Below are 27,253 nucleotides of genomic sequence, written 5' to 3' on the forward strand. Positions count from 1 at the left end.
CTATTTTAAAAATGCACAATTTTAAAAAATCCACTATTTTAAAAAATCCACTATTTTAAAAAATCCACTATTTTAAAAAAGCCACGATGTTAAAAAATAATATTTAAAAAAATCCACGATTAAAAAAATTTTGTTTTAAAAAATCGACGATTTTAAAAAATCAACGATTTTGAAAAATAATATTTTAAAAAATCGACGATTTTGAAAAATAATATTTTAAAAAATCGACGATTTTGAAAAATAATATTTTAAAAAATCGACGATTTTGAAAAATAATATTTTAAAAAATCGACGATTTTGAAAAATAATATTTTAAAAAATCCACGATTAAAAAAATCATATTTTAAAAAATCGTCGATTTTAAAAAATAATGTTTTAAAACAAAATAATATTTTAAAAAATCCACGATTTTAAAAAATAATATTTTAAAAAATCCACGATTTTAAAAAATAATATTTTAAAAAATCCACGATTTTAAAAAATCCACGATTTTAAAAAATAATATTTTAAAAAATCCACGATTTTAAAAAATAATATTTTAAAAAATCCACGATTTTAAAAAATAATATTTTAAAAAATCCACGATTTTAAAAAATAATATTTTAAAAAATCCACGATTAAAAAAATTATATTTTAAAAAATCGACGATTTTAAAAAATTGATGATTTTGAAAAATAATATTTTAAAAAATCGACGATTTTGAAAAATAATATTTTAAAAAATTCACGATTAAAAAAAAAATTATATTTTAAAAAATCGACGATTTTTAAAAATAATATTTTAAAAAATCCACAAGTTTAAAAAATTATATTTTAAAAAATAGGCGATTTAAAAAAAATAATATTTAAAAAATACACGATGTTAAAAAATAATATTTAAAAAAATCCACGATTAAAAAAATTATATTTTTTAAAAAATCGACGATTTTGAAAAATAATATTTTAAAAAATCCACGATTAAAAAAATCATATTTTAAAAAATCGACGATTTTAAAAAATAATGTTTTAAAACAATCCACGATTTTTAAAAATAATATTTAAAAAAATTCACGATATTAAAAAATAATATTTAAAAAAATCCACGATATTAAAAAATAATATTTTAAAAAATCCTCGATTTTAAAAAAATATTTAAAAAAAATCCACGATTTTAAAAAATATTATTTTAAAAAATCCGATTTAAAAAATATAGTTTTAAAAAATCCACGATTTAAAAAAGTAATTAATAAAATTAGTAAAAAATAATTCTCGACTATGATTTTTTTAAATATCTATGAATTTTTTAATAATCTACGATTTTAAAAAATAATATTTTAAGAAATCCACGATTGTAAAAAATAATATTTTAAAAAATACACGTATTTAGAAAAATAACATTTTAAAAAATCTGCGAATTTAAAAAAAAAAATATTGTAAAAAATCCACGATTTTAAAAAATAATATTTTAAAAAATCCACGAATTTAAAAAATAATGTTTTAAAAATTCACGAAATAAAAAAAATCCACGATTTTAAGAAATATTTTAAAGAAATCCACCATTTTAAAAATAATATTTACACAAAATCCACGGCTTGAAAAAATAATATTTTTAAAAAATCAACAATTTAAAAAAAGTAATTTTTAAAAAATCCACGATTTAAAAAATATTTTAAAAAATTCGCTATTTGAAAAAATTATTTTTTTAAAAACAATAATACTTTAAAAAATACACTATTTAAAAAAATTAAAAAAGTATTAAAAAGAAAAATAAAAAATTTGGGATCTGAAAATATTTCTTTATATAATCCGATTTCGAAATATTTAACAAAATCAAATATTTGAAAAAAAAAACTAACTTAAATGGTGGCTGGTCGTGCCCACCACAAATTGAAACAATATTTTCTGAGTTATCGGTCCCATACTGTCTGAATATTTAGGTCCATTCCTACGTACATTTCTCGCACTAAAGTTTTTAGTAATCTTTGTTGTATTATTCTCAATACTACTCTCCATAAAGACGCGAATGTTCCAGAAACCAGGGAAGCCGCTCAAATTCACTTCATTCTGAAAGAATTTAATTAGCTTCGCCGGTGTCGGATACTGCTGTTATGGGATTATTTTAACTTCCTCCATTTTTTTGTTGCTTCTACATTTGTTCCGCCTTTCCTTCTTTAAGGAAAAACTATTTCCTAAAACTACATCCCCTCCCCCGTCCTTTTTACAAAGGATAACAATTAAATAAAAATTTTTAACTGACACAATAAATATTAATTTGCAATGCCGTTGATAAAATGGCATTTGATGATGACTGGGCTCCCCTTTATTGTTTCCAAAGTTGGCCCCTTCATGTTTCGCTCCATATTTAAAACAAACATTTAACATTCGTGTTCATGGTGACGGCGAAAACGACGACGATGACAACGTTGAGAATATATGTATGCACTTAACAAAAAGATCCCCCACGTCCCGATAATCAGCAGCAGTAGAAATGGCAGACACTGACAAAAGCGGTCTCTTGTATCTATCTTCTCATACACACATGCTCTCTCTCTAATTTCGCATTCATGGCATGGGGGGATTGTGAGTAACGATTTTTTTTTTTTGCAAAAATTTATTGGGAGACAATTTGGCAAAATTAAAAAAAGTACGTTTGTGTGGCTGTGTGAGTTTGTATCTGTGTTTGATTTGATTGTTAGCTAAAGAACACAAAGAATAATGTGGACAATAAAACTTGAAAACTTGGTTTACCGCTGCGGTGGCTCCAAATAACACCATCATGTTCGCCGCTACTGCATACATTGCACATTCATTCCCCCATACCCCAACATATTTAAATGTGTTGGCTCCTTTTCTGCCCTTTTAGCTATCTTTCATTCTGCTTTATATGCTTTTCTACTTTTCCTTCATTCTTGTTTAAATTTGCAAAAATTCAAACGGTCCCACATTAGAATCCACTTGAACAAAATGAGAGTTTGCTCTTTTCCTTTATAGAATCCACTACATTGCTAGCCAATGAACCATTTCTTATGGCTGTTCCGTTTTGTATGTGCGATTTTTTTCATTTAATAGGGAGTGTACATTGAAATATTTGCTGTGATGATGACCAAATCACCGCCGCCGCCAAATGCCAAAACGATCGTTGCTTCAGTGTTTATAAACAACAATGAAAGCGAGCAAAAAGTAGAATTTGCAAACAAAAAGCTCTCTACCAAAATAATCTTTTATTTTGCTTCTAATGCTGGAATGTGTTGTTGTCGGCGTCGTTTGAAAGCCATAGTGATGGTGAGGGAGGGGGTTGTGAGAGACGATATTTTTGTTGCTGTTTCTACTTTGTTGTGCAAATTCTTATAGTGTGCTGCTAAAATGTTGAAATAAAAAAAACAAACAACTTATAAAATAAAGCCATGTAGTATAGGTATGAGCAGTAATGACATTTAGGCGCTTTTTTCTTCAAGGGACTATAAAAATATATTTTTAATCCACGGTTTCGAAAAAGAAAATATTTTTTAAATCCTCAATTAAAAAAATATATTTTACGATAAACATAAATTAAAAAAATCCACTATTAAAAGAAAATAAAATCCACGACTTTGAAAAAAAATCTTTTTTTTTAAATCCACGAGTTTACAAAAAAAAATAATAAAAATCCACTATTTAAGAGAATTAAAATCAACGATTTTGAAAAGAGTAAAAATTCACGAGAATGAAATATTTTTTTAATCCATGAATTTGAAAATAACATTTTTTAATCCGCTATTTTGAAAAATAGTTAAAAAATCACCATAAAAAACTACAAAATTTCACTATTTAAAAAAAAAAACATGAATTCCACTATTTAAAAACAAAGTTAAAATTCACGATTAATTCTTTTTTTAATCCACGATTTTGACAAAAAAAAATATTCCATGATTTTCTAATATATTTTTCAAAAATCTACGGTTTTTAAAAAATAATGTTTTAAAAATCCAAGGTTTTAAAAAATAATTAAAAATCTACGGGGTTTAAAAAATGGTATTTTTAAAATCTACAATAAAAAGATAATATTAAAAAATCTACGATTTTAAAAATTATATTAAATTTTAAAAACTCCAGGATTTAAAAAAATAACATTTTAAAAATTGCACCATTTAAAAAATTTTTAAAAATTCACGATTCTGAAAAATATTTTTAAAAATCCACCATTTAAAAAGATATTTAAAAAATCCACCATTTTGAAAAATATTTCTAAAAGTAAACGATTTGAAAGGATGTTTTAAAAATCTCGATTTTGAAAAAATTATTTCAAAAAATCTTGATTTTGAAAAATCTCAATTTTGAAAAATTATTTTAAAAAATCTCGATTTTGAAAAATATTTTAAAAAATCTTCGATTTTGAAAAACATTTTTAAAATCCACGATTTAGAAAAATATTTCTACAAATTTCAAAAGCTATTTTAAAAAATTCACGATTTACAATAATATGTTTCAATACAACTACGATTTGAGATAATAAAATTAAAAAACTTTAATTTGAATAAAAAATCCACGATTTGCAGAAGTATTTAAAAATCCACTATTTGGAAAAATATTTTAAATATAATAATAAAAAATATCTACCAAAAAAAATCAATAAATACGCAATTTCCAAAAATATAAAAACTACGATTAAACAAATAAAACAAATACGAACATATGCATATGTACATATAAAAATAAAAATATTTTAAAGCCATGATTAAAATAATATTTGTAATGCACGGTTTCGAAAAAAATATTTTTTAAATTCTCAATTAAAAAAATAAATTTCACGATAAAAATAAATTATAAAAAATCCACTATTTAAAGAAAATAAAATCCACGATTTAAAAAAAATATTTTTAAAACCTACGAGTTTACAATAAAATAAAAATCCACTATTTAAGAGAATTAAAATCAACGATTTTGAAAAGAGTAAATTCACAAACATAAAATAATGATTTTGATGATGATTTTGATTTTTTTGATGATTTTGAAATAATTAAAAATCCATCATAAAAAACTACAAAAATCCACTATTAAAAAAAAAAACAAAAATTCCATTATTTAAAAACAAAGTAATTAATTTTTTTTAATCCACGATTTTGACAAAATTTTTTTTTAAAATCTACATTTATTTTTTTTTTTTTAAATTATATTTTAAAAACTTCAGGATTTAGAAAGATATTTAAAAAATCCACGATTTTGAAAAATATTTTTAAAAAATCCACGATTTTGAAAAATATTTTAAAAAGTCCTCGTTTTGATCTCGATTTTGAAAAAATTATCACAAAAAATCTTCGATTTTGAAAAATATTTTTAAAAATCCACGATTTACAAATTTCAAAAAATATTTAAAAAAAAATTCAAGATTTCCAATAACGTATTTCAAAAACAAAAAAATACGATTTGAGATAATTAAATTAAAAACTTTGATTTGAAAAAAAATCCACGATTTGCAGAAATGTAAAAAATCCACTATTTGGAAAAATATTTTAAAACATCCACGATTTAAAAAATATTTTAAAAATATCTACCAAAAAATTCAATAAATAAACAGTTTCCAAAAATATAAAAACTACGATTAAAAAAATAAAAAAATATTACGAACATATGTATATGTACATTAGGCCGGGGCGATTTGTATGGAAGGAAAAAAACCTTAATGGGCCCTTCGCGTTTCTTATTCCTGGGATTGAACTGTGCAAAAAAGTCAAGCCTCCCGATTTTGACTTTAAGTTTTTTTATCCATTTTGGCATATAACAGCCAAACCATCTCAATCGATCGAACACAAGGACAACAATTGTAGCCAAGACAGTAGTTAAGAACTCTCTAATACATCGCAAAAGCATTGGAACGCTCCTTCAGGCAGTTTTGGCCTTGAGAAGGTGCAAAGGTGGCACTGTGCTACAAAAGTTGACCAGAAAAATATTCAAACGTTCTGATGCAAAATTATATCGTGTTGGCATCCATGGACAACGACAATGCCTTTAGTTCGTTTGTATCACTTCGTATTATTTTTTTTATAACGGTAAAATTAGTGAAAATTTGGGTTTCCTACATTTTCACATTTAAACGGACTTATCTTCTTTTTCTCACAACGGATTTCTATTGATCCTTCTTCCTTTTAAAGGGGTGAATAATATCTTCCGAACAAGTTATTATTATTTTTAAATCGGTTAACAAAAGGCTGAGTTATAGTGGTTTAAGTCTGAAAAACCCCACAAAAAACCTATAACTGAATTTCTCATAATTTTCAAAAAAAAAAAAATATTGAACAAAACAAGAAAACATTATGTTTTTAAAAATTATGAGAAATTCAGTTATAGGTTTTTGTGGGGTTTTTCAGAACCATGGATTTTTAGAATAAGTTTCGATTCTTTATTTTTTTAATATTTTTAAACAATACAGGATTATAGTTTTTCAATATTACAGATTTTCAAAAAATTGATAAAATCCACGATATTGCATTAGTTCCTCATATTTAATTGGCAACATTTTATAGAAATTGAGATTAATTAATTACCAACCCTTTCCGTTTGTATGCTTTAAACCGGTTTTAAATTCTATTGAATTTCCTGTCGATGATTTGTGTTGTCTCTTTTATATCCGCTTATTTTTTTTCCAATGGAGTCCCATAAAATATGGTAAATCACAATGTTGTGTATCCATTGGCCCCAGGTTTTGTGGAATCATATTTCGGGTATATTTTTTAATATCTACCCTTCCCATTTTTTTGTCCTTCAAAAAATGCAATAAATTAAAATGACATTGAACTGTTTTTTATTTCAAAAAATGTTGTATTAATTTTTCTTTTCGTAATCCTGGAAAATCACCATGTTGTGTAACCATTGACCCTAGGTTTTTTTTGGAATCATATTTCGGGTATATTTTTTAATATCTACCCCTTCCGTTTTTTGTCCTTCAAAAACTGCAATTAATTAAAATGACATTGAACTATTTTTTTATTTAAAAAAAAAATGTTGCATTAATTTTTCTTTTATTATCAACCCTTTCTGTCTTTATGTTTTAAACCGGTTTTAAATTCTATTAAACTTCCTGTTGATAATTTGTCTTGTTTTCTTTGAAAAAGTTTAATAAATGTAATTTAACTCTTTCTCTCTAAAACAAGGGTTTTGCTTATTATTATTAAAAATTTTATTTTTCAATTATTTATTTTTATTTAATATTTTTATTAAATATCTCCTTTTGATGATCATGCCATTTATATTAATTTTATAATTCAACGATTTTTAACCATAACAAGTTAGCCTCACTGTATAAATAAAATGAGAATGTGTACGATTCTTTATCTCCCTCTCCCTCAAATAGTTTTTTTATTATTTTGATATTTTGCAAATAACCCTACTCACAAACACTAACCGTGTGTATGAATTCACACAAAAAAGTTTGCAAATTTTCAATTGAATCCAAGGGAGGGAGGGAAGGAGAGTGGTGTGTGTGAGAGAGAGAAGAAGAGAGCTTCCACCCAGACTCTGTGACTAACGAACTATCTGTTGTTCTATAAGATTGCAAAAATGCGTATGTATGTGTGAAGTATCTGTGAGTCAAGTTCTCTGTCTTTCCCTACATCGCTCTCTCGCCAAAAATTGGCGTGTGTGCATCGTGGTGTTTTGTTGTTGTGTGTGCACAAAAATTGCACACTGCACAAGTGGTGTTGTTGCTATTATGTGCAAATGTCTGTCTGTGAGTGCGTATGAGTATTGTATTCATCATACTGTAGTATTTTCGTATTAGTGAGCCTGGCTGGCTGGCTGACTGCCTAACTGCCTCAGTTATTCCTTTGAAATGACTTTTTCGAGAGCATAATTTATGTGGTAGTGTGGTAGTTAATGTGGATGGTCGGTCGTTGGTTGGAGAGCTGTTGTTTCATTTTTTCCTACTTATAACTGAGGGTCTGCTGCTACTGCCACTGCTACATTGCTGGCTGACGGACTCTGACTGTGGCTGCGTTTGGTCTGAGTGCTTTTGCAACGTTATGCCAATTTGTGTTGTTCAACGATAGTGACGACGTGAAGACCGAAACTGTGTGTGCTTAAGCAGACGAGCGTTTAAACCGGTGACGTAGCGTCCGCCATATTACACCGCGGCACTAATCAAAAAAATTAATTAAAATTTAATCAATTAAATTTATAACAAAATAATTGCAAGCAAAGGGCAATTTTCGGCAATTTCACGTAAACAAAAAGGAAAATAACGGAAAATTATAACAAAATAATTTAAAATACAAAAAAATTACCCTCTCAACGTCTCTTCAACAAATTTGCAATATTTATACGTGATTATTTTCTACTTTATTAAAACAAGTGAGAATAAGTTAAAAATATTTAACAAAAAAATCATTTTTCAACAAAAAATATATATAAAAAAATCAAAAAATATTGTATGTGTTGAAATTTAAGAAAGTGCAAAAAATACAACCAATATACCATACATACATATATATTCATATTCAGTATAGATATATAAGAAAATATTTTTTGCCTGTGATCTCAACAAATAATAATTTTTTTATAATAATACAACAATTTGTAAATACATCGTGTTAAGCTTAAATAAAAAATAATAATTATTTTAAATAATAACATACAAGTCTTCTCACAACAAATACAACAACAAAATTACACAAAAAGGTAATTTATAATTTCAAAAAAAAGGAAGTTTATATATAAAACAAAATCATGCCAGACAATGTATAAAAACTAAAATGAAAGAAAATAATAAAACTGAAATGCCAACATTTGCCGACGAACAAACGAACGAAAGAATTGCAAATTTTTATGCATAAAATCCAACCAAATAGCAACCATAGTCATCGTCATTCATATTCTACATCAAGTGTTTCCCTGATATAATCGTGCTCTAGAGAGGGAGGGTGTGAGAGAGGGGAGCATGGCAAGCCTCACTATAAAAGTATTAGTAGGCGTCGATATCTAAAAGAGAAAGACAGACCAAAGTATCTGTGAGGTGTTTCTGCAAGTCAGTGAGAGTGAGAGTGCGAGTGTGTGCATACAAAAGTTATATCAAAGCAACAACAACAATATCAAAGTGTAATGTTCTTTCTTAATTCTCTGTGTGATGCATTGTGTGGAGAGCAAGCCAAAGAGCTTGCAAGTGTATGAATGGACTTGTGTGAGTGTGTGGAATTTTTATAATGCAAAAAACCGCACTGGTAGTGCTGTCGTTGCTTCTGTTTGTCATACGCACCAATACCAATACGACATAAAATTCGCTTTGCTGTTGTTGTTTGATTGCACACACACACACTTATAATCCACCTCGCATCCACATCCATATCCGTGTTTGTGTGTGCATTAAAAGTGCAAATATATATTTAAAGAAAGATTGAAAGAAATGAAATGGTGGAAGAACGAAAGAACGACAAATTAATAGTAAAGCAGAAAAGAGAATAATAGCAAGAACAACAAACGAATAAAACCATTTTAAAGAAAATACACACATGCTATGCTGAAAGCGTAAAGAAATACCAAATTAAAAGGTATCAAAGAAAAGAAAATAATATAAAAAAAATTGCTGCTGTTGTTGTTTGTTCGGTACGGTTGCTTCAGAAAACATTTGCTCTGACTGTATTGCAATCTTTGTGTGGTGTACTTTAGGACGTTGATTGCTGCTGCTGTGCTGGCGTTGCTCCTTGGTGTGATGCGCGAATTGCTTTAAAATACAAATAATAAAAAAACGAAATCACAAAGCAAAATGTTAAGCGAACATTTTTTTTTTTTTTTTTTTTTTTTTTTTGAAAAGAAAGAAATGTTTTAAAAATACATATTTCAATGGTTTTTTTGATTTCTTTGTTAAATTTAGCTTCTTATCTCCGCTTTTTGGTTACTAAATAATGTTTTTCCAATGCATTTTTCTTGAATTTTGTTTGAGTTCCTTTCATGCTTTTCTGGAAAAATTCAGGTTTCCCGGTGTAGGTTGTGAGTAACAAAATAAGGTTTTTACCCATAAACAAATAAGTTGTTGGGGTTTTCTAGAATTTAACTTAAATATGTTTCAGGAGGAGTGTTGAAAGTAATTGAGTTTATTTATTTTTTGTTTATTTTTGTTTATTTTGACTCTTTTTGTATTAAATAATAAATTTATTCAAATCACTTAATAAAAGATTATGAAAACTATTTTAGAAAAATAAAAAAGCTGATTTCATAAATTAATAAAAGTTTGGGTATTAACTTTCCTAATAAACGCGCTAAACAAATTTAGAAAGTTCTTATAGCGTTACAAGCAAGACGTCGGCAAAATTTGCTGTTGAGTTTTAATATATATTGAAAACTATTAAAAAAATATTCAAAAAATACAAAAATATTTTTTTATTGTGACCTAATTACAATTTGTTTATTTATTGTTTTTTATGGACTTTTTATAACATAAATTCAGTGATCATTCGTTCGATGAATTTGCATTAGTTCTATTCATTAATAAGATATGTCCAAATCCCATCAAAAATATGTAAACGTACAAACAATATTGCAAAAATTTGAAATATACAAAAAATATTAAATATTATTAAATAAAAACTTGAAAAAATCCAAAAAAAATTATTTAAAAATATTAATAAATAAAAGGAAAATAGATCGTATCCTTATCGAATAAAAACCATTTTCATGTATGTTTTCAAGAAAATTAAAATGCCGAAAATCGGGAGGTACCATTCTATGGGGGCTATATGAAGGCGTGGACCTATACCGACAAATTCCTGGGGGAAAGTTTTATACCACCAATGAAGTCTAAGCACCAAATTTCAGCCATTTTGGTGGATTATAGTGGCCACAACCTTCAAAATACCGAAAATAGGGAGGTACCGTTCTATGGGGGCTATATGAAGGCGTGGACCTATACCGATCAATTTCTGGGGGAAAGTTTTATACCATCAACGACGTCTAAGCACCAAATTTTAGCCATTTTGGTGGATTATTGTGGCCACAACCTTTAAAATACCGAAAATCGGGGGGTACCGTTCTATGGGGGCTATATGAAGGCGTGGACCTATACCGATCAATTTCTGGGGGAAAGTTTTATACCATCAACGACGTCTAAGCACCAAATTTTAGCCATTTTGGTGGATTATTGTGGCCACAACCTTTAAAATACCGAAAATCGGGAGGTACCGTTCTATGGGGGCTATATAAAGGCGTGAACCTATACCGACAAATTTCTGGAGGAAAGTTTTATACCACCAATGAAGTCTAAGCACCAAATTTCAGCCATTTTGGTGGATTATTGTGGCCACAACCTTCAAAATACCGAAAATCGGGAGGTATCGTTCTATGGGGGCTATATGAAGGCATGGACCAATACAAACAAATTTCAGGTGGAAAGTTTTATTCACCCAACGAGGACTAAATACAAAATTTCAGCCATTTTGGTGGGATAATGAAGCTAAAATCTCAAAAATACCGAAAATCGGGAGGTACCGTTCAATGAGGACTATATCAAAACGTGGACCGATATATCGCATTTTCAATGCCAACCATTCTGGAAGAAATAAAAACTTCTGTACAAATTTTGACGCTCTATCTTAAAAATTGAGAGGTGTATCTTGATTTCAACAGACAGTTGGACAGACGCACATGGTTAGATCGACTTAGAATTTTATGCTGATCAATAATATATATACTTTATATGGTCTCCGACGAATATTTCGATGTGTTGCAAACGGAAAGACAAATTTAATTATACCCTCCATATGGTGGATTTGTTACTCAAAACCTGTTACTCCATAACCTCAATTTTCAATGGGGGCGAATACATAATAATTCATTATTATTACGTATACGTGCAAGAGTCTGTGTATGCACCCAGGATCATCAACAATAAAGACAAGAACCATTTTAATATTTTTCTGATCCAGTTTTAATAAGTTTATTTTTTAATAAATTTATTTAAATAAGAATATATTTGTTACTCAAAAAATTTTCTCCATAACCTCAATTTACAACGTGGCGTATACACATTTCATTAAAACGTATACGTGTATAAATCTGTGCAGGCACCAACAATGCACCAAATAACAAATACAAATAAAGACAATAAATTTTCATAGTTTCTGAACCCATTATAGGAAGTTACTTTTATTTAAATAAATTTATTAAAATACATTTATATTATGATTTAAATATGAATGTTAATCATTTTCGCTCAATACATTAGGCAATCTTGCATTTATTTTTGCATTTCACACATTACGTTTAACAAAGAAATGAAGAAAAAAAGTTAAAAATGTACCGTTAATCTGCATTTTGTTAGGTTTTTGTAACAATTCGTGTGTGTTTATGGATTTATGGGGCATAATAGATTACTTTGTCTCTAATTTCAATTAAATTTGTCTTCAATTTGTCAACAATATTAGTACGTACACATTAATGAAGACGAGATCAGCTGTTATTCCTCTCCCTCTTGTCTCTTAAGTAAAGCTATGTTTACATTAAACAAATCTGTACAAATATGTTAGGCATTCTTGTATTTACTTTTGCATTCCACACATTATGTTTAACAACGAAATGAAGAAAAAAGTTAAAAGTATACCGTTATTCTGCATTTTTTAGGTTTTTGTAACAATTTGTGATTTTATGGATTTATGGGGTTTAATAGATTACTTTGTCTCTAATTTCAATTAAATTTGTCTTCAATTCGTCAACAATATTATTACGTACACATTAATGGAGACGAGGTCAGCTGTTATTCCTCTCCCTCTTGTCTCTTAAGTAAAGCTATGTTTACATTAAGCAAATCTGTACAAAAATACACAATTAAAACAGTTTGATATAAACACACCCTTGATGTCGCAAAAAGTTATTTGATTTTTTTTTCATGAAGCATTGCAATTTTTTTTTATAGTTTCTTTACGTGTTCTTGCTTTCTCCCTATTCCACCTCCGGCTGCAAGGTCCAAATTTAATATATTTTTGAAGCCCTTTTAACTTACTTTCATCTCGTTAATGAAATACTTTTTGTAATAATTTATGTCAATTGTCACAAATTCCATACGTCCAAATAAAGTAGCCATTATTACATACTCTCTCTAAACTATTTCATTAAATTTACACTTTTGCCACAATAACTATTAATTAAAAGTGGATTATTTAAATTATAACAATAAACTTTTCTCTATCAGAATGTAAAAAATAACAACAACAACAACCCAGCTTAGAACACTTAGAACATACTTGTGTAGCACATTGTGTGTTTCGTTACAACGAACGATAAAGAGCCCCATGAATTTGACATTTTTCTCATTTTCATTATCTCTCGTTCTCCGTTAAAATGTAAATGAATTGCCGGTATTATTGGGGATTATACTTTTATTTGTAATTTCGCAAATGTAATACACAGACAATGGAAACACATTGATATAGAAAATAGAAGAATAACAATAGATAATTACAGCTTGAAGACAGTGTAGAGAGGCAATGAATATCGTACAATGTACATACCTTGAATGAATTAATTTAACATTTGTCACATGTTATCTGAGAATATGTATTCCCACCCATTGCTACCTTTGTGGTAACTTTTATTATCTAATGTATTTTCATTCTTAGAAAGCACAACGGAAAAAAAGATTGAAATACAATAAAATTGTTGTTATCTTGTAATGTTTTAAACATTTTGGAAACAAAGAACGAGGCAATATCGAGTAGCAAAATGCAATAATTTTTTTTAGTATTTTTACATTTCTATAACTGTACTTGTGTAAGTGAGTACATTTGATGACAGAGTCAAGTGCAACGTTGGGAAAAATAAGTGGCCAACTACTCAATTCTCTTTATCTTATCCTAAGGGCAAAAACATTCCGCTGGATTAGTAATAACAATGACAAGACAGATACGTTGTTGGAATTCATAATTTTTTTTAAAGCTTTGCATCTCTCACCACAACAATACCTCTTGGTGAGAATTTTGCATTCTTTCTCTGCTGACATTCATTGTGTTAGAAGATGAAAAGAATACTTGGTACAGTTGATTTGTTGCCTTTTGGTTTTAAAAAAAAAAAGTTAGAATTTATGATGACAGCATCATGTTATGTGCTTATTGTTTACAAATGAAATGTATTATTATTTAAAGATGTTAGAAGAAAAATAAACAAATTTCTGTGAACAGAATTCCATGCAATGCAATGTTAAAAGCTATTTGAAATATTTCGTATTTTGAATATTTGAATTAAAACTGGAAAATGAAACGATTTTTTAGACGTATAGAAAAGCAATAAAGAAATATTGATTCTAGATTGGTCGGTAATTCGATGCTGAAAACGCCACTAGACTCCAAACTTTTTTCTAGAAATTTTCAACAGAAGGTCCCTAATGGTATTCATTGCCTCCTAAAAGTCTTAAAGGACTTCTCAATGCCTTCTTTTCTACAAAACACGCCTAAAATTTTCTAAACTTCTTCTACGGAGAAGACCTTCTAAATGTCGTCTAGTGGCATAAAATAAAGTTCTTCAAGACCTTTTGAAAGTCTTTATGAAATTTTTAAGGCCTTCTAGATGTATAGGAGACCTTCTCTTCTACAAAACACGCCTAAAGGTCTTCTAGACGTAGAGTACCTTCTAAAGAGATAAAAATAGGTAATACTATCTATAGGTCTTCCATGGAATTCCATGCAAAGCAATGTTAAAAGCTATTTGAAATATTCGTATTTTGAATAAAAACTGGAAAATGAAAGGATTTTTTAGAGGAATAAAAAGCAATGAAAAACATTGATTTTGGATTGGTCGGTGATTCGATGCTAAAAACGCCGCTAGACTCCAAAAATCAAAGCTTTTCTAGAAATCTACAGAAGGTCCCTAATGGCCTACTAGCGTCAGATAACTTTCTGAATACATAGAAAACATTACGTCTTCTAGAGACAAAGGTCCTCATTGTCTCCTAAAAGTCTTAAAGAACTTCTCAATGCCTTCTCTTTTACAAACCACATCTAAAAGTTTTCTAAAAATCTTCTACAGGTGATCCCTAATGGTCTTCTAGGGACAGATAACCTTCTAAATATGGAGAAGGCCTTCTAAATGTCGTCTAGTGGCATAAGATAAAGTTCTTCAAGACCTTGAAAAAGTTTTTAAGAACTTTTCAAGACCTTCTAGGTATAGGAGACATTCTCTTCTATAAAGCACGCCTAAAGGTCTTCTAGAGGTAGAATACCTTCTAAGGAGATAGAATACCTAATACGATCTATAGGTCTTCTATTGACATGTCTTCTAAAGATCTTCAAGATGATTGCAAGGTATTCTAAGGACAAAAGACCTTTTCTAGATCTCCTAAGCCAACAAGATAATAAATACCTTCCAAATATCTATGATAGATGTAGAAGGTCGCTTCAAGATCTTCTAAAGATATTCGTTTTCAAGGCCTTTCAAAATCTCTTGAATTAGAGTACTTTCTCAAGGTCTTCGAGGGGTATAAGACCGTCTCAATTTCTTCTTCGGGTGGGGCGGGTATGAGTGGCGTGGGACCGAACGATATAAAATCGTTTAAAAGTCTATCAGAGATGGGACTCTAGAGAAGAACAACTTTTCAAAGTCATCTATAAAAAGAAGAACTTCTCCAGAAGATAGAAAATCTTCTCAAGTTCTTCTATCGGTAGACAAACATCTTCAAATCTTCTACAGATCCTCTAAGGAAAATCCATAAAGGTCTCACGGTCTTCTAGGGGTATAAGATCGTCTCAAGGCAAGAACTTCTCCAGAAGATTGAAAATCTTCGCAAGTTTTTCTATCAGTAGAAAAACATTTTCAAATCTTGTACAGATCCTCTAAGGAAAATCCTTAAAGGTCTCACGGTCTTCTAGGGGTATAAGACCGTCTCAAGTTCTTCAAAGTCTCCCAGGGTTAGACGACTTTCGTAAGGATTCTAGAGAAGAACAACTTTTCAAGGAATTCTATAAATAGAAGACGCTGTCGTGAAGTTCTTAAGAAGATTGAAAATCAAGTTCTTCTCTCATAAGAAAGAAAAACATTTAAGTCTTCTACAAATCTTCTACAGATCCTCCATGGAAGATCCTTAAAGGTCTCACGTCTTCTAGGGGTATAAGACCGTCTCGAGTTCTTCTAGGATAGAAAATCTTTTCAAAGTCTCCCAGGGATAGACGACTTTCGCAAGGATTCTAGAAAAAAAACAACTTTTCAAAGACTTCTAGAAATGGAAAGCGTTTTTGAGGTCTTATAAAGGCAGGGACTTCTCCAGAAGATTGAAAATCTTCTCAAGTTCTTCTATCGGTAGAAAAACATCTTCAAATCTTCTCCAAATCCTCTATGGAAGATCCTTGAAGGTCTCACGGTCTTCTAGGGGTATAAGACCGTCTCAAGGCAAGAACTTCTCCAGAAGATTGAAAATCTTCTCAAGTTCTTCTATCGGTAGAAAAACATCTTCAAATCTTCTACAGATCCTCTATGGAAGATCCTTAAAGGTCTCAAGGTCTTATAGGGGTATAATACCGCCTCAAGTTCTCCTAGGATAGAACATCTTTTCAAAGTCTCCCAGGGATTGATGACTTTCGTAAGGATTCTAGAGAAGAACAACTTTTCAAAGACTTCTATAAATGGGAGACGTTTTTGAGATCTTATAAAGGCAAGAACTTCTCCAGAAGATTGAAAATCTTTTCAAGTTTTGCTATCGGTAGAAAAACATCTTCCAATCTTCTAGAGATTCTCTATGGAAGACCCTTAAAGGTCTCACGGTCTTGTAGGGGTATAAGACCGTCTCAAGGCAAGAACTTCTCCAGAAGATTGAAAATCTTCTCAAGTTCTTCTATCGGCAGAAAAACATCTTCAAATCTTCTACAGATCCTATGGAAGATCCGTTAAGGTCTCACGGTCTTCTAGAGTTATAAGACCGTCTCAAGTTCTTCTAGGATAGAAAATCTTTTCAAAATCTCCCAGGGATAGACGACTTTCGCAAGGATTCTAGAAAAGAACAACTTTTCAAAGACTTCTATAAATGGAAAACGTTTTTGAGATCTAATAAAGGCAAGAACTTCCCCAGAAGATTGAAAATCTTCTCAAGTTCTTCTATCGGTAGAAAAACATCTTCAAATCTTCTACAGATCCTCTATGGAAGATTCTTAAAGGTCTCACTGTCTTCTATGGGTATAAGACCGTCTCAAGGCCAGAAGATTGAAAATCTTCTCAAGTTCTTCTATCGGTAAAAAAACATCTTCAAACCGTCTACAGAATATCTATGGAAGATCCGTCTCAAGTTCTCCAAAGTCTCCCAGGGATAGACGACTTTCGTAAGGATTCTAGAGAAAAACAATTCTATAAATAGAAGACATTGTCGAGGTCTTATAAAGGCAAAAAGTTCTTAAGAAAATTGAAAATCTAGTTCTTCTATGATAAGAAAAAAAAACATTTAAGTCTTCTACAGATCTTCTACGGAAGACCCTTAAAGGTATTTGAGGTCATAAATATCAAGGACTTCTATAAATAGAAGACATTGTCGAGGTCTTATATAGCCAAGAAAGAATATTGAAAATCTTCTCAAGTTCTTCTATCGGAAGAAAAACATGGTTAAGTCTTCTAGAGTTCTTCTACGGAAGACTTTTGTTAAAGGTTTTTTAAAGGTCAACTAAAAGCCTTCGAGAATTGTTTCCAAAAATAAATCACATTCCCATGGTCCCACGGAGATAGGGGACTTTCTCAAGGTCTTCCAGGGGCACAAGTTCTTCTAGGGTTAGAGAATCTTCTCAAGGTCTTAACATGAGAAGAAAAAAATCTTCAAGAGAAGAACCTCTTTTCAAGTTCTCCTATAGATAGAAGAGGTTATCAAGGTCTTCAAATGCTAGAAACTTTTCAATCCCTAGAATATTGAAAATCTTCTCAAGTTCTTCTATCGGAAGAAAAACATAGTTAAGTCTTCTACAGATCTTCTACGGAAGACCTTTAAAGATTTTTAAAGGTAAAAGCCCCTCGTGAACTGTTTCTAAAAATAAATTACTTTCCCATGGTCCCATGGAGATAGAGGACTTTCTTAAGGTATTCCGGGGGCACAAGTTCTTCTATGGCTAGAAAATCTTCTCAAGGTCTTGACTTGAGATGGGGAAACATCTTCAAGAGAAGAGCCACTTTTCAAGTTCCCCAATAGATAGAAGAGGTCTTGAAATACTAGAAACTTTTTAATCCCTAGAAGATTGAAATCTTCTCAATCCTTAATCTTGGATTTTTAAGGATTATTTTTCAAGGAAAATAAGGACTGTGATTGAGGACTTTAAGATTTTTTCAAAACCATTGCCAGAACTTATATGAAGTTTTTAGTTTGTGACAGAAAGTCCTTAAAGAAAGTTTAGGAAAATCTCGAACTCTCCTGTGCAGACTTCTTTTCTGAACTTCATCCACAGCTGGAAGACCTTCTTTAATCCCCTTCCACTTCCTTAAAGTGAAAAAATCATTATTTTCCCCAACAATTTACCTTGGCAACTCCAAGAAAACCCTGTTTATAGTTTTCCCTCACCGTCTCCGAAATGCATTACGAGTGAGTGTGGGTGTAAATGTGCTGCCATGCTTGATGCCTGCATGCGTTGCATTGGAGTATTTTGTGAATGGTCTCATCATTAAACTAATTGCTTCTATAAAAAGTGTCTGGCCTACATTTAGAATTGTGTTTACGAGAAAGGAAATAGAAAACAAAAACACTTTCATCATAGATTTGCTACAACATTTCACAAATGTGGGTTATTGTTTCGAGTCGGGGCTCATTTTATCTCCCCCAACTCAGAAGCAGAGAGAAAAAGTAGGTGCGGCTAGAGTCGCATCTTTTTTTTCCTTTATATCTTCTTGAATAACACGTTTTAACGCCCTAAATTAAATACGATTTCAAAGGAATGCCAACAGAAAAAGAAACTACATTAAAATCACTTTGCGCTCTTTAGAACTCAAAGTAAAACTCTACAATAATGATCAAACAAGGCAAAGCTTTTGTGCAAAAAAAGCAGCAGCAGCAGCATTGCAATATTTGCAAGATGATAATAATGATGTTTATTTATAGCTGCCGCCGGGGGGGGGAGATAATGAATGGGGAATCATAATATGGCATGGGAAACGTTTGGAGTGGAGAGTAAACTTAACAACAAACTAATAATTACGGTTTGCATGGCAACAAACCAACAACGATGATAAACCCCCTTTTATAACTACGACAAATGCTCTTTACTCTCTCACTCTCATCATCAACAACAACACCAGCATTGATGGTGGGAAGAAGGCTGTGGCGGCATGAGTGGGGACAAAGAAACCAACCGAAAAAAAGAACACACAATCCCCAATGCAATTCCAGCTCCAAACACACACAGATACTATAATATTAATCAGAATATATTAGTTCCCGTGTACATGTGTTTTTGTGTGGACGACATGAATGGTGTTAGTGATTACTAAACCCACACACACAAAACGTGTGTGTTAATGTAAAAACACAATTGAAAAAAGTGCATAATGCCTTTGGTGATATTTTGTGTGTGTGTGTGATTGCAAAAAACGGAAAAAAGAAAAATTGAAAACAAAAATCATAAAAAATGCAAGCATTTGCCGCATACATCTAAAGTTTCATTTCCTCTTTGCTCAGAATGTTTTTGGCAATCTCAACACATTACATACAACACTCAACTCATCATTTCTCATTGCAGTCTTCCCCCCCAATCCATCTCCCCCTAAAAATACACCAACAACAAAATTTTGTTTGTGTGTGCATCACATTTGAATATTAAGTATTAAACGCGTCAGTATTTTTTTTCTTCTCAACCACGAGGTGTATCCACCACATTGGCGGGTTGTATATCAACCGCCAGTTCTTTCTTTTGTGATAACAGAAAAAACATGTTTTGCACAAACAGTAGCCACCAGCCAGCAGCCAACAAACATTAAAGTCAACGACTATATATCTACACACTTATTCGACAATATGGAGTTCATGTTTGGAGCCAAAATCACTGGAATCAATTTTGTTGTTTCTCCCTCCCCTCTAACCTCCAATGATCCCTACGAAACGTAAAGAAAACATGTTTTTGGGAGCAGCAGTATTGGCAGCATTCAACGAAAACCCCAACTTTGTAAATGCACATGCAGTATGTTTTTTTTTTCTTGTTGTTGCTGTTTGTGCTGTAGCTGTAGCTATTGCCACCATCATCATCATCACCAACTTGTCTTCATGTTGTTTGTAATGAAAAATGGCAAACCGCCAAATTATGAACACATGCTGAGATAAAATTTTAAAGAACCAAGAACAAGAAACGAAAGCTTGCTCTCTCTATGGGTTTGGTCTCGGGAGAGAAAGAAAATGTGGAAGAATTGAAAGAAAATATGTGGTCTAAAATTGCATATTAGTGGGAAATGCAAAATTTCCAGAGGAATAACAATCGATGTTATAGTACGTTTACATATAATAGTACGTTTATATATAACCAGATTTAACAAACCCACTGAGTTTCAAATGTCAATTCCATTGCTTATATTTCAAATAAATCCTCATAAAGAAGGTTAACCCTGCCAAAGGCAATAATATAAACATGGCCTAACCGGATTTAACAAACCTACTGGGTTTCAAATGTCATTTCCATTGGGTATACGTCACATAAATCCTCATAAAGAAGGGTAACCCTACAAAAAGCTATAATATAAACATTGCCTAATACTAATTTGTGTAGAATTTGTAAAAGATCATAGAAGACATTTAGAAGATCTTCTTAAAAACCTCTGCTGTCCCAAGAATATAAAACAAACACTTTTCTCTACCTTAAAATATCTATAAATATTCTCTTTAGAAAACTTTGACGACTCCTAAAATGTCTTCATCTCTTAAAAGCCTTTGTAGCTTCTTTATATACTTAGGCGGACTTTAGAAGCTTTCAACTCTTTTTTCTCTTTTCTGTACAAAGAAGCCCCATAAATATCTCCCTAAAGGTATGGTCACATTAGGCAAATATTTGCTTCGGCGACAGTCAGTGTGCGCTTACTGAGAGCAAGTAAGAAACCCTATAAATATCTCCTTAAGAAGGTCTCCAGCAGGGTTAGATAATCAAAAGCAAAATACGACCTTTCGAGCTAATGATTTTACCTTCAAAAAATCGAAAGGTTCGATTTTTCACTTCTGCAAAGATATCGATCGACTTTTTAACCCAGATAAAGCCACTAGTCGTTTAAACGCCACAAAAAACGGTTGCAAAAATTGACGTAAAACTCTGGTATTTTCGAATATTATTGTGGGGTTTTTTGCATTTTTTTATAGTATTGTCTGTTATCTGTCATTTCACGCTTAGAACGCTTTGATCTACACATTTCCACGCAATTGGCCTAAAACTCGAGCTATTCAAAAAAATCGACTTTTTTGTAATTTTCGACTTTTGATGAAAAATTTAAATATTTAATCATAAATGTTAGAATCATATAAAGTCAGGGATTTGTTAGGAATATAGTAAGAGTATTTTCTCAATCAAAAACCAAGGGATTGGCATGTAAGGATACACCAATATTACCCTCCAAAGTTTTTAGCACTTTTAAAAGAAGGCCCGATTTCAGGAAAACTATACGTTTTAGAGAAAAAAGTTATTTGTTAAAAAATGCTTAAAAAGTCTCAAAAATATAATTTTCATAAAAAATTTTAAGTTTTCTCGCAAAAAAATTTCTCGGGGCTAAGTGGGTTAAGCTATCGATTTTTCTTTAACATAAAAAGTCGACTTTACGTACTTTCTATTTTTGACTTCTGCAAAAAATTCGTCTTTCTATTTTTTACTCTTAAATAATAAGTTCACTCGCCGATCCCTTGATTGAAATCGGCTTCGTGATGGATGGATGTCATTCCAAAGCGTTTTCTATATCAATCATTAGTATGTAGTAAAATCGAAAGTCGATTTTGAAAACTCGACTTTTCGTTTCATTAGTAGTAAAATCAAAAGTCGATTGTGAAAACTCGACTTTTCGATTTTCTCCAAAACCAAACGTTTAGTACGATTTTAAGGCCAGAAAATAATCAATCGTCGCTTACTTTGCTTGCTTCCCCAAATGTCAAATTATAAAGGAATGCCAGAGTCTATTTGCAAATCCGCCTGCGTTTCCCTTTAAGAGGCTCTGGCATTCCTTTATAATTTGACAATTGGGAAGCAAGCAAAGCAAGCGACTATTGATTCTGTTCTGGCCTTTAGACTTTTCAATCCTAAAAGTCGACTAATCGCTTAATCGAAAATCGAATTGCGTATTCCTAGTCTTTAAAAACTTTGAAAGCCTTCCGAATGCCTTTGTCACATTAAGGCTTTTGTAAGGTCTTCTATCTTTGAAGAATTTGAGATGACATAGAAAGGGTAAGCTGTCTGTAGACCTTGAGAAGGTCTGCTATCTGCAGAACATCTTGAGAAGAACCTTGAACAGATTATAAGTAAGGTCGTAAGGCCTTCTAGCTCTACAAGACCTACAAAAGGTTTTAATCTCTTAAAGTCCTTTAGGAGATTATATATCTGTTTAGAAGTCATCTATGAAGCCTTCTACCCATCTTTAGGACCTTTAGAGGGGTTTCCAACCTATGGAAGACCTCGCGAAGGCACTTGTTTTACTCTCGAAAAGACATTAAGAAGGCTTTTAGAAGATATTCTACCCTTTAAAAAATATTCATAAGACCTTTAGAAGATGGAACTTTGGATGACATTTAGAAAACCTTTAGAAGGTCCTCAATCTTCAACATGGTTTCTCTCGTTTTAAAGGGCTTTCTATCTCTTTAGAAAGTTGTATAACATCTCTTAAATCTGTCCTTAAGAGACCTAAGAAGTTCTCTCTTAGAAATTTTTCGGCAAATCACACACACACGACCCGAACGCAAAGAAAGAGCGAGCAAGAGAGAGCAAATGTTTTGATTTGTTTTTGTTTTGTAGCTTGCGTGCATACAAACTTACTAACACACTGTCATAAATTGCCAATGTTTTGAATACATTCACATTCTTGTCAGCTCCCTTCTTGGTCTGCACTGCTCTAGACCATTGGTGCTCAGAAAAGTTGGTGTATTAGTAGTGGTAACATACTCTTTCCATTGCTAAACAATGTCATCTCAAAAATAAAGAGAGAATACGTGTGGTTTGTTTACACTTTTAAGTATGAGGACGAGCATCGCTGCTCTGGACCTTCAAATTGTCTTCTAGCAAAAGATTCTCTATCTCCAGAAAACCTTTAATTTGTCTTCTTTCTTTAGAATTCCTTAATATTATCTTCTGTGTCTAGAAAACCATGAGAGGATCTCACTGCTGAGTTTTATTGTTCTATATCTTGGAAATCTTCGGTTCCTCGAAGATCGTAGGAAACCTACTGTGTATCCAGAAGATCTCTAGTAGACCCTGAGAAGATCTGGAAGACGTTGAAATGATCTGCAAGTCCTTCTAGTCTACAGGACATTCTCTTTAGAAGACTCTTTTCGAAGGTCTTTTGTCTCTAGAAGATTTTCAAAAGAGCTGTTCACTTCATCTCTTGAAGACGTTTAAAAGATCTTGTCTCTTTAGAATACCTTGAAAAGGTATTTTATCTCTACAAGACATTAAACTATTTCATGTATAAAAGACCTTAACAAGGTTTTCGATTTCTACAGGAACTTGGAAGGCCTTGAAGACCTTTAGTAGGTCTTCATACACTCATCCCTTTATAAACTCGTCTTACTCTGAAGTTCTTTGAAGGCCAGAACAGAATCAATCGTCGTTGCTTTGCTTGCTTCCCCAAATGTCAAATTATAAAGGAATGCCAGAGCCTATTTGCAAATCCGCCTGCGTTCTCCTTTAGGAGGCTCTGGCATTCCTATATAATTTGACATTTGGGAAGCAAGCGACGATTGGTTCTGTTCTGGCCTTGACCTCTGGCCGATCTTCTATTCCTAGAAGACGTTTAGAATATATTCTATCTAAAAAGATATTTAGAAGATAAATTCCGTGATAGTTTAGGTTTCCCTTCCTCCATAAACCGTGGTAAAATTTCTTTAATATTTCAAACATTTCATCCGAATATCCTTTAAACATTTTGTCCTCATGATTCCTATTCATTCAATTTCAATTGAAACTTCAAAAAAATATTGACTATTCTTGTCATGTCCTACACATAAAATAGTAACAAAAAACATAAAGGCTTATAATATAAATATTTTATATTCTCTAGGACACAAATGCAGGCAATTCAATTTACCTTGCATTTGGAAATATTCTTTGTAGTTACAAGGTTTTTTTTTTGTGTACAGACTCCTTTATTTGTGGCCGCCAGAGTCCGTCCATACAAATGGGTCAAACATGTGCATACCAACGTAGTCATTGCCTTTTGTTTTCTTTCTCTCATGTTTCCCTCTCGTTCTTGCTATTTCTTTAAATAGATTTTGTTTTCATGGTAAGCTTGCTTGCAAAGGCCACATAAATGCCGGCCAATATCAATTTTCATTTATAAAGGATTTTTGCTGCATTGCGAACTGTCAAAAAAAAAACGATGCATTATATGAACACGGTCGTGGCCATCGCGTCTCCATACAACGAAATGTGGGGAAATGTGTATGAGAGTTTTAAAACGAGTCGTCGTGTGGTGGAGAGTCAAAGAGTCGGAGTCGTATTGTTGGTGTACATTGCATGTTCATATTTTTATGGTGTACTGTACATTGCTCTTCTTGTTGTCATCCATGGGACATGTATGGAAACACAAAAATATATAAAGATACGACGACAACAACAACAAAGTCATATATTAATTCTCAAATGGTCCCGCCGCAATCACATGTGTTTTAAAATCCACAAAAAATAACAACCAAAAAAATGTTTATAGTAGATAAGAGAAATAACAAAGCAACGGCGTTGTCACTTGTATTGTGGGGCGGCATCAAAGTGAGGCGGCAAATGTCATCTGTGCATCATTGTATTTTTACATGCATGCATGATGCAGCAACTACTATACAACAAAGGAGAGTTATGTTTAAATATATGACATAGATTTATAGATTTTTTTCTTTTGGATGAAATTAAATGCCTTTAGGGAATGGATGAAAATAACAATTGCAATAAAGTAAGGCTATGTTTACATAAAAGAGATTGTACAGGAATACATCACTGACTATTGGTGTATATTCGATGGAACATGGTAGAATGAGAAGGTGTTACATCAAATCATACAAAACGTCAAATTTGCTCACAATAATGCATTACTGTGAATTGCTTGTTTACGTTTTGTATGTGATTTTATTCACAATAATGCATTTTGACAACTGGTATGAAGATCAGCTGTTTTTGCCGCTGTACCTGTATTATTGTGCCATGCGATGGAATTAATAGCATAAACACAGTAAAGGCCGACGCACATACGGCGCGTTGAGCGTTGCGTTACAACAACTACATGAAAACTTCAAGAACAAACTTGGCATCACTTACACATTTTTCATGTGGTTGTTGTTTTCAACGCACAACGGACGGAATGGAACAATATTTTTGGAGACCTACAATGTTTCCTAGAGGAATAAAATAAGAAATAGCAAATAACTAAAATATTGGGTTTTTATTAAAATCACACCAAAAAGTGTGAACATTGTCTAATTAAAACTAAAGGTTTTTGAACATGTGATACACATTCCTAAAGTGAATATTTTTTATTATAAACGTTTCTTTTTTGGCAACCTTACGTTTCCTTGCCTTTTCTCTGTGCCTCATTCGTATTACAAACACAACTGACCCAACATCCTTCAATCCGGAATGACCAAATAAACTGGCACATCCTTTCAATAAATCACAATCATCGTCAACATCATCAAGGTTTTGCCAAGCAAATATCAACATTTGTCATTTAATCCAAACACACGTTCATACTGCCTACCTTATCTTTGTTGCATGACTGACTACTGCTGGGGGGCCATACCCCTTAGATGCATTGCACAACACAGTCATCCATAAACTCTAAACTAAACTGCAGATGTCATCATGCAAGACTGCTGTCATTGTCATTCCGGTTTTGGTTCCGTTACAAATGAAAAACAATGACACTTGGCGCTGCTCATTGCTGTACTAATTAAGGTCGATTATGGTATGACAATACTAAATCATTCTCTTTTTTTCAATTAAACACACACACACAAACATACATAAATAGGTATTTTGTTTATTGATATTTAAATATCCAGACATAATGAATAACCCACAATCTATGAAGATAATAGCAGTTCAATTTAGTTGGCCAGTTGTGGATCTAAATATTTTTTTTGGCAATGTTGACAAACTCATGGCAATTGTTGACCATTATTTATGTTCTAAAATATTGCCCTAATTTTCACATTTATCTTGAGCTGTCCGAAATTTTAGTTCAATAATCAATTTTCATTGAGTGGAAATAAATTACAGTTATAAATGAATGGGAAAATGCCGGGTGTACACAAAACATGGTGGAATAAGAAGGTGTTACATCAAATCATGTCAAACGTCAAATTTGCCCACAATAATACATTACTGTGAATTGCTTGTTTACATTTTGTATGTGATTTTATTTACAATAACGCATTTTGACAACTGGTATGAAGAACAGCTGTTTTTGGCGTTACACCTTATTATTCCACCATGACACAAAATAAACAAACAAAAGATCAGCAAAAACAGCTGATCTTCATACCAGTTGTCAAAATGCACTATTGTGAATAAAATCACATACAAAATGTAAACAAGCAATTCACGGTAATGCATTATTCTGAGCAAAATTTGACGTTTTGGATGATTTGATGTAACACCTTCTTATTCCACCATGATTTAGACTATGGCTGATTTACCAAATCCAGGGGATTTAAGTTGCCATTTTCATACAATATATGTCAAATAAATCAACACAATGTCCTTAATCATCGTATAAGTGTATAGGCTAAAAGACATTTAACTTTGACTTATACTACATTTACATTGTACAGCACTGAAGCCATGTTTACATTAGGGCCTTTTGCTAATATTCGGTACTTTAGAATCTATGGATCTTTAATAATTTCCATTTATCGACTAGTTAGGTATTGAGTAGAATCGCACTATAGACAGTCTCAAGTACAGGATATTGTTCCATTTACCTAGGAAATGCTACAAAAATACACACACATTAGAAATAAACCAAAAAAAAAGATGTCAGCACTTTGTCGTTCATGTTTTAAGACCCATATATGTGGGTTAACTAGATTGACTTGGGCAGTAAACCCACCCAAACAAATAGTCGTAAATTTTTTTTCTTCAGAGAAATAAATTCCTTACCATACAATTGAATGAATTCAACTCTCTTTTTAGAAAAAAAGTCCTTCAAAC

The 27,253-nt window shown here is 31.4% G+C and overlaps 1 protein-coding gene across 50 annotated transcripts in view; it reads left to right on the forward strand.

The window, feature by feature from the left end:
- Positions 1-27,253, forward strand: part of Syp (synaptotagmin binding cytoplasmic RNA interacting protein) — a 329,536-nt gene that overhangs the window by 233,096 nt on the left and 69,187 nt on the right. For 8 of the 50 annotated variants that reach the window (XM_073960383.1, XM_073960387.1, XM_073960391.1 and 5 more), the window contains exon 1: positions 7,807-8,627. The exons of 33 other annotated variants lie outside the window; for them this stretch is intronic. The gene's annotated coding sequence lies outside the window, so the exon portion shown is untranslated. Of the gene's footprint in view, positions 1-7,715; positions 8,628-27,253 lie in introns of those variants that run through there. 9 more of the 50 variants (XM_073960386.1, XM_073960412.1, XM_073960416.1 and 6 more) reach the window with 4 other exon arrangements.

This window comes from Musca autumnalis, unplaced genomic scaffold, assembly GCF_047663935.1.
Source record: "Musca autumnalis isolate F117 unplaced genomic scaffold, ASM4766393v1 scaffold_1, whole genome shotgun sequence".
NCBI lineage: Eukaryota > Metazoa > Arthropoda > Insecta > Diptera > Muscidae > Musca > Musca autumnalis.